The 6,000-nt window shown below is 37.7% G+C and overlaps 1 long non-coding RNA gene across 1 annotated transcript; it reads left to right on the forward strand.

Moving 5' to 3' along the window:
- The first annotated feature begins 2,049 nt into the window (after positions 1-2,049).
- LOC110055083 (uncharacterized) lies at positions 2,050-3,044 on the forward strand. Its single transcript, XR_002297284.2, has 2 exons — positions 2,050-2,253; positions 2,849-3,044. It is a non-coding gene; the product is annotated as an uncharacterized LOC110055083 (long non-coding RNA).
- The last annotated feature ends 2,956 nt before the right edge of the window (positions 3,045-6,000 follow it).

The following is a 6,000-nucleotide window of genomic DNA, read 5'->3' on the forward strand; positions in this document are numbered from 1 at the left end:
ACAAAGATACAGAAAAGTGAAAAAAAGTGAAAAGCTCAACGTGAAGTGTCCTGACTCCAAAAGTCGCTTTCCTAACTTCCGCATTAAATTACCAAATATACAAATGAATAATATGAATTAAATGAAACAATTATACACAGTAAAATATAAGTATTTTGAGGAATACTAAAAGGATAACAAACATGAAAGTCGATAACAGTTCACCAAATCTGATTTTCTGACAGCGAGGGTCAAGAAATTAAAATAGCTATTCTGGTGAAGTTTTTTTTTTTTTTTAGTTGATTTTTCTGCGCTTTGGCCGATTTTATAGCACTTATAGCAAGCTCCACGCCGCTGGTATTAAAACTCAATATAAAAACACGATAAATCAGCCACACTATTGTTGTAAAAGCTGCCTCGCCCGCGGGCTTTTCTTTTTTTTCTTACTGCGAGGAGCGATTGGGAGAGCGAGCGCGGGGAGCGATGGGAAGGAAAAAGTTTCCCCATGATTCCCGCGCCCTTTTACCTTTTACTATCGCACAGTGGGATTGGGGACGAGGAAGTTACTGAGAGTCCTGAAAGACTGTAGCCTTTCTTTACAAGTACTCGCACCAGAATTTGGACACAGTGGCCATGCTTGGGTGCACTACAAAGTCTTCACCGTGTACTTTGGAACTAAATGGTACTTGTGTACTTGGAATATCACTGTCTGAACGCAACACTATTTTGTTGCGGTGCCCAGGCACCAGTGCTCGGCACCAAATGTGAACACAACCTTAGGATCAGACCTCTGTGGATGGACCTCGAATTCGAACTTATAGCACGGTGTTGGAAATTGATATCGCTGCAGCCAATACTCCTGGCATTCTTGTCTAAAGTATCCTGTAGTTTTGTAGAATTACCCTGAAGAATTTTCAGACATCACCTAAATTACACCTATCAGTTTTAAGTTCTTTGGATCCCAAGTCCACTGTTTGAAATACCTAAATGGCAGGGTATCGGTGAAAACAACACCAATACAACAGTTTCTCAAATCAAAAACACGGGAATTCATGCAAACAAAGGGTCAATTTTATTCCTATACTTATGTAACGAAACTTATCTGTGAGAATCAGGGTACAGGTACGTACTCTGAGATCAAGGATGTTTCAATCCCGTTTGTATCAAGAATTTTTCTTTACCTCTGAATTAAATTACATCTCCCCAGGAAATCATCTGTCAAGTATTTACTTCGACCCTGGCATCGCTCGTAAAAGTAATCATTGAGCGAAAGAAAAAAATGAAGAAGTTTCTCGGGCGGCCAGTTTGTTGCCTTACATTTTGTTAGCTTAGGCAGTGCTAAGGTACTTCTTAGAAATGTTCGATTGTACAAATTCTAACCATCCATTTTATTAGCACGATAATCAGGCAACTTGTGTGGATTTGTAATACGAAACTGTATTTTGCTCTAGCATTAATTTTGCTAAGTTTAGAACACAAAATTATTCCATATTTAAAGGAAGTTAGATCGGGACATGATATTACACTTAAGCAAAGACAAGTTTTCCTACAAAATATAATTAAATTAAATTATTAAATGAAATGACCGATGAAGACGTTTCCATGATTTATGACACCTTCGCATGTACCAATTTCGGCAAAGTAGACCTTTAATTAAGGAAACGGCACGTTTCCAAACGGTAATTGATAAGCACTTTCCTCGGAAAAAAAGAGAGAAGACTTCGCATGCACAAGATCACTTTCCTAATGATGAGGCTTCTTTATTTTGAAGCCCTGGCCAAACGAACTCGCAAGTAGTTGCAAGTAGTCGTAAGTTGGACTCGAGTAGAGACTTGCCTCTGTCAGAAAGTTGCACGACGAGTGTGTTTTAAGGCGCATGTCAGTATTTACTCAGTATAGCCTGTTTTTTAAAGAGTGATCATTTGAATTCGAGGTAGCATAATGTTCGCTTTTAATACCCAAAAGTACAATTAAAACCATATAATCTAGATAGGGCTGATCTTTTTTTGTACCCATATTGTTAATTTAATAACGGAAGTTTAATACTTAATTTTCCATGAAAGGAAATAAAAGCGACAGATCTCTATCCATGCAAGAGAAGTTGATCGAAATACTGATTGTCCGCTGTTGTCGTTTTCAAGCATTGAAAGAATGAAGAACCAAGCTGTGTTAGTTCTTGCCGCTCTTTTTCTGCTCGCAAATCTCGTTACTGATAGTCACGGCGTTTCAGGACCTATACCCCAGGGGGGAAAGAAAAGAGAGTTGGAGAGAAAGGTTTGCATCGTTCCCTCGTAGTTTTGATAAACACAACTGATTGAAGCTCGACAACTGAATATTAGCAAGAAGGATTAAGAATATTCAGTGTTCAGGGAACGGCGACTGGAAAAAAAAGGGATAGTTCTTGGGTTTATCACTTAATGCTAATTTATGTGGAATACTGTAAATTGGCTGGCATTGCATTATTGTTGAAAACCTGTGTCAAAGTGAGAAACGATCGTCCCATAAACTGAATCCCTGATCTTTCATTGCCCCAACGTGTTTTTTAATTTTCTAGATCTTTGGGCTACTTAAGGAGTGTCTCTAACAATTTCTCTAATATTCTCTAACAATTTAGATATATCTTTGGCGTCTTTAGCCAGCTAGTTTTTGCATTGCAATCGCTGCAATGAAATTAGACTATGGTGCATATACGCTTTAGAAGATAATTGAATTTTACGAAAAGTGGTTCGCTGTATAACAGTCTTCCTGTAATTTATTTCATTGAATCTTTTAATAAAACAACCTATTATTTTAAATTCTGGGTTCTTAGGCTAAAGGAATGTCTTTAACTTCGTGATTTCTTCTTCTGTTTTCAATTTCCCTCTGATAGGTTGAGAGAGGCGCAAACAACTTTCCTCAAGTTAAAAGAAGCAGGGGAATGGAAAGAGGACAATCCGACGATTACAACGAAGAAAAGGAGAAATAGCCATGTTAACCTGCTGAAAGGACTGATTATGACACAAATACTGTAATCTAATGATTATCGTAACAAAGAAATCAAAATTAAAGATTAGACGATTAGCTTTGTTCTCTGGTTTTGTGTGAATTCAATAGCGTTTGTGACTCAGAAATATTACTTCTATTAATCTGGTTTCATTAATCTAAATTAAGTTGAAGAAAGTCTCTCAAACTAGCGAAACGAATCTTGCGCATAAGGTACTGTTCTTTTAGTTTGTGCAGAAAAACACGGGAATCAAAGTGACTATAAGGATATAATTTGGTTTTTCTTACCTATAAAAAAACTCAACACTCGCAACAAGGAAGTGAAAAAAAGGGAAAGGAAAAATAATTCATATCACTGCACGGATAAATATCTTTCCGCACTAACGTAAGACATACACGGTTTGGATTTATACAGTCCTTTTTTAAATCACTGTTCATTTGTCTACTTTATTTTGGATTAAGCAGGCGATGAAAATAACACGGTATTTAGTCATACCTTTCTATATAAGTTGGGTTACACCGGTTGAGTAGTTGAAGATTTCACCAATTAAGAATCCTGGCGTCCAAAGTTGACGAAGTCATTAAGCCCTTCGGATCTGGTAAAACGGTTTATCGGTACCAACACATTAATTCGTTCAGTTTACGTCATTTACAGTAGGATATTTTTTGGGTTGTCTTTGAAATGGCTTGGTCATTAGAGTGTGGCTTAAAATAACTCTGAAGCTGATGTTTCCGCAAACTTTCTAGCTTTCTGCAAAACCCAGAACAAACAAAACTTGCAAAACATTAACGAAAATACGTAGTATAATCAACATTAAAAAATTTGTAGAGAAAGGAAAAGAGATATTACACAAGCAGTCAAACAAGAACAGAACCGTGCCAACTTTTTCCCAAAGCCTTGATGGGATTTCATGGGGTATTAGCGGTTCTCGAGGCTGTGCTGGCTTGTACAAATTGCAGATATCACATTTGAGAATGAAATCTTTTACCTCAGCATTCATGCGCGGCCGGTAGAACACTTCTCTGTCTCGTCGAAGGCAACCCTCAATACCACGATGGGACGAATGGACCCTTTCCATCGTTTCCTTTCTTAACTTATCAGGTACATTGAGGCGCTCGCCCTTGAACAGCAAACCATTTTGGGCTGTGATTTCATCTCGAAACTGGAAGTATGGCTTGATCTCAGCTGGAACTTCAACCAGAGTGCTAGGCCAACCTTCTTGGACGGTGGACACAAGGATCTGAAGGAGCTGCAACTACATTATTGACGGGGGTATCAACTTCAGGCAACATAATCTTCACAAGACTCATGCCTTGTGATGACTTCAAACCAAGCAAACGTGTAACTAGCTTAGCAAAGGTGTAACTAGCAAAGATAAGTTCATGCTTGTTACCTTTATGTTCCACTTTCAGCCTTGCAGAACCAAGAGCCTTTCGCTTTGAGTGATTGCGCATAAACGATGTGATTTCCATAGGAATAATGTAAACTTTACTGCAATCTTTTGTTGCCCCTATGTAATCCTGCAGTGGCAAGATATTTGCAGACGAACCACTGTCAATTTGAAATGTCACTGATGCTGAACCATTCAAAGTGAGCGATAAAAGAGCTTGATCTTTACCACTAATACTACGAATGAAAAAGACTCTTTCTTGTTCAATAATGTGAACTTTTGAATTTCCAGACTTGCTTCGACACTTGGCTGCAAAATGGCCTTCTTTGCCACACTTCTTACATTTGTGACCTGAAGCTGGACGCAATTTCCTTTCAGGTGCATGTGTACCACCACAAAACAAACACTCTTTAATCTTGGGAGGGTCCTTGTTGGAAGGTTTGCGACCCGGCCTTTACCGGCGCTTGGGTTTCGACTTTTGCCCCACTGCATTAATATATTCGTTAGCTGAAAATTCTTCTGAGATCTCTTTCGCTCGGGAGTGAGTAACTTGACTTGCTTTGATAGTTTCGATGGCTTTATCTAGGTCGAGGTCTCAATAAAGGAATTTTCTTCTTCGAGAACACTTAGTAGTATATTTTTAATTCTGAGTTTGAATGATTTTTATGGTAGTTCTTTCAGAGACCTTGGTATCTCATTCTATAGTTCAGCACCAGTTCTTGAAAAGGTGTTTTTTTGTATCTAAAGTTTTGAGGGTTTTATGTAAAGATCATCGGAAGTAGAAGAGCGTGTGTTGTAAGAATGGACATTAGACGTTTTCGTAAATAAATTACGTATGTTAATTGGGGCAAAAGCAGTGTTAACGTCGTGCATCAATTCAGATAAAGTTGTATAGTATAAAAAGTTTAAAGGCAAAAACTTAGCGTTAATAAACAATGGAATGGTTTGTTCATTTTTCTTTGTGAAGTACATAAAACGCAGTACACGTTTATGTAATAGACGTGTAGGTAAGACTTTTAAGCCTGACCCCAGACAGATAATCCGTAAGTGATATAAGGAGAAATCAAAGACTGATAAATATTTAATAGGGTGTGGAGAGGTACAACAGGACTAGCTTTTTTGATAAGAATAATATTCTGTTAAAAGCATTTGCTTCATAATAAACTATTTACACAAAAAAGGCTTTTACCTGGCGGAAAACCCACTGTTAATGGACTGATAATGAAGGAAAGGTGTTGACATAATGTTGACGCTTAAAACTATATTTAGCTCTTATTAACCGAGCAGAAGGTCTGTATGGGAGAATCTTGACCGAGGTCGTGAGTACAGACCGAACGCAGTGAGGTCTGTACACACGACCGAGGTCAAGATTCTCCCATACAGACCGACGTAGCTCGGTTAATAAGATGTTTATTATATGGCAAAGAAGAAAACTTTAATTCGTTTAATGTAACTGGTTTGTACTAACTGACATTTTGCTTGCGAACGGCGATGAGCTTAACTTAAACCTGCCGAGATTTGCTCGTCCTCTTTACTTTTTTTTTTTTTTTTTTTTTTGTCATCAGGCTTTTTGGCACTTTCATAAATGATTGAGAAGAAAATAAAAGAAAATGGTGAACATTTTTTAATTTTAGTTTGCTACTTTTTC

The sequence above is a fragment of the Orbicella faveolata genome, unplaced genomic scaffold, assembly GCF_042242905.1.
Source record: "Orbicella faveolata isolate gen_17 unplaced genomic scaffold, um_ofav_v1 contig_35, whole genome shotgun sequence".
NCBI classification, from domain to species: Eukaryota; Metazoa; Cnidaria; class Anthozoa; order Scleractinia; family Merulinidae; genus Orbicella; species Orbicella faveolata.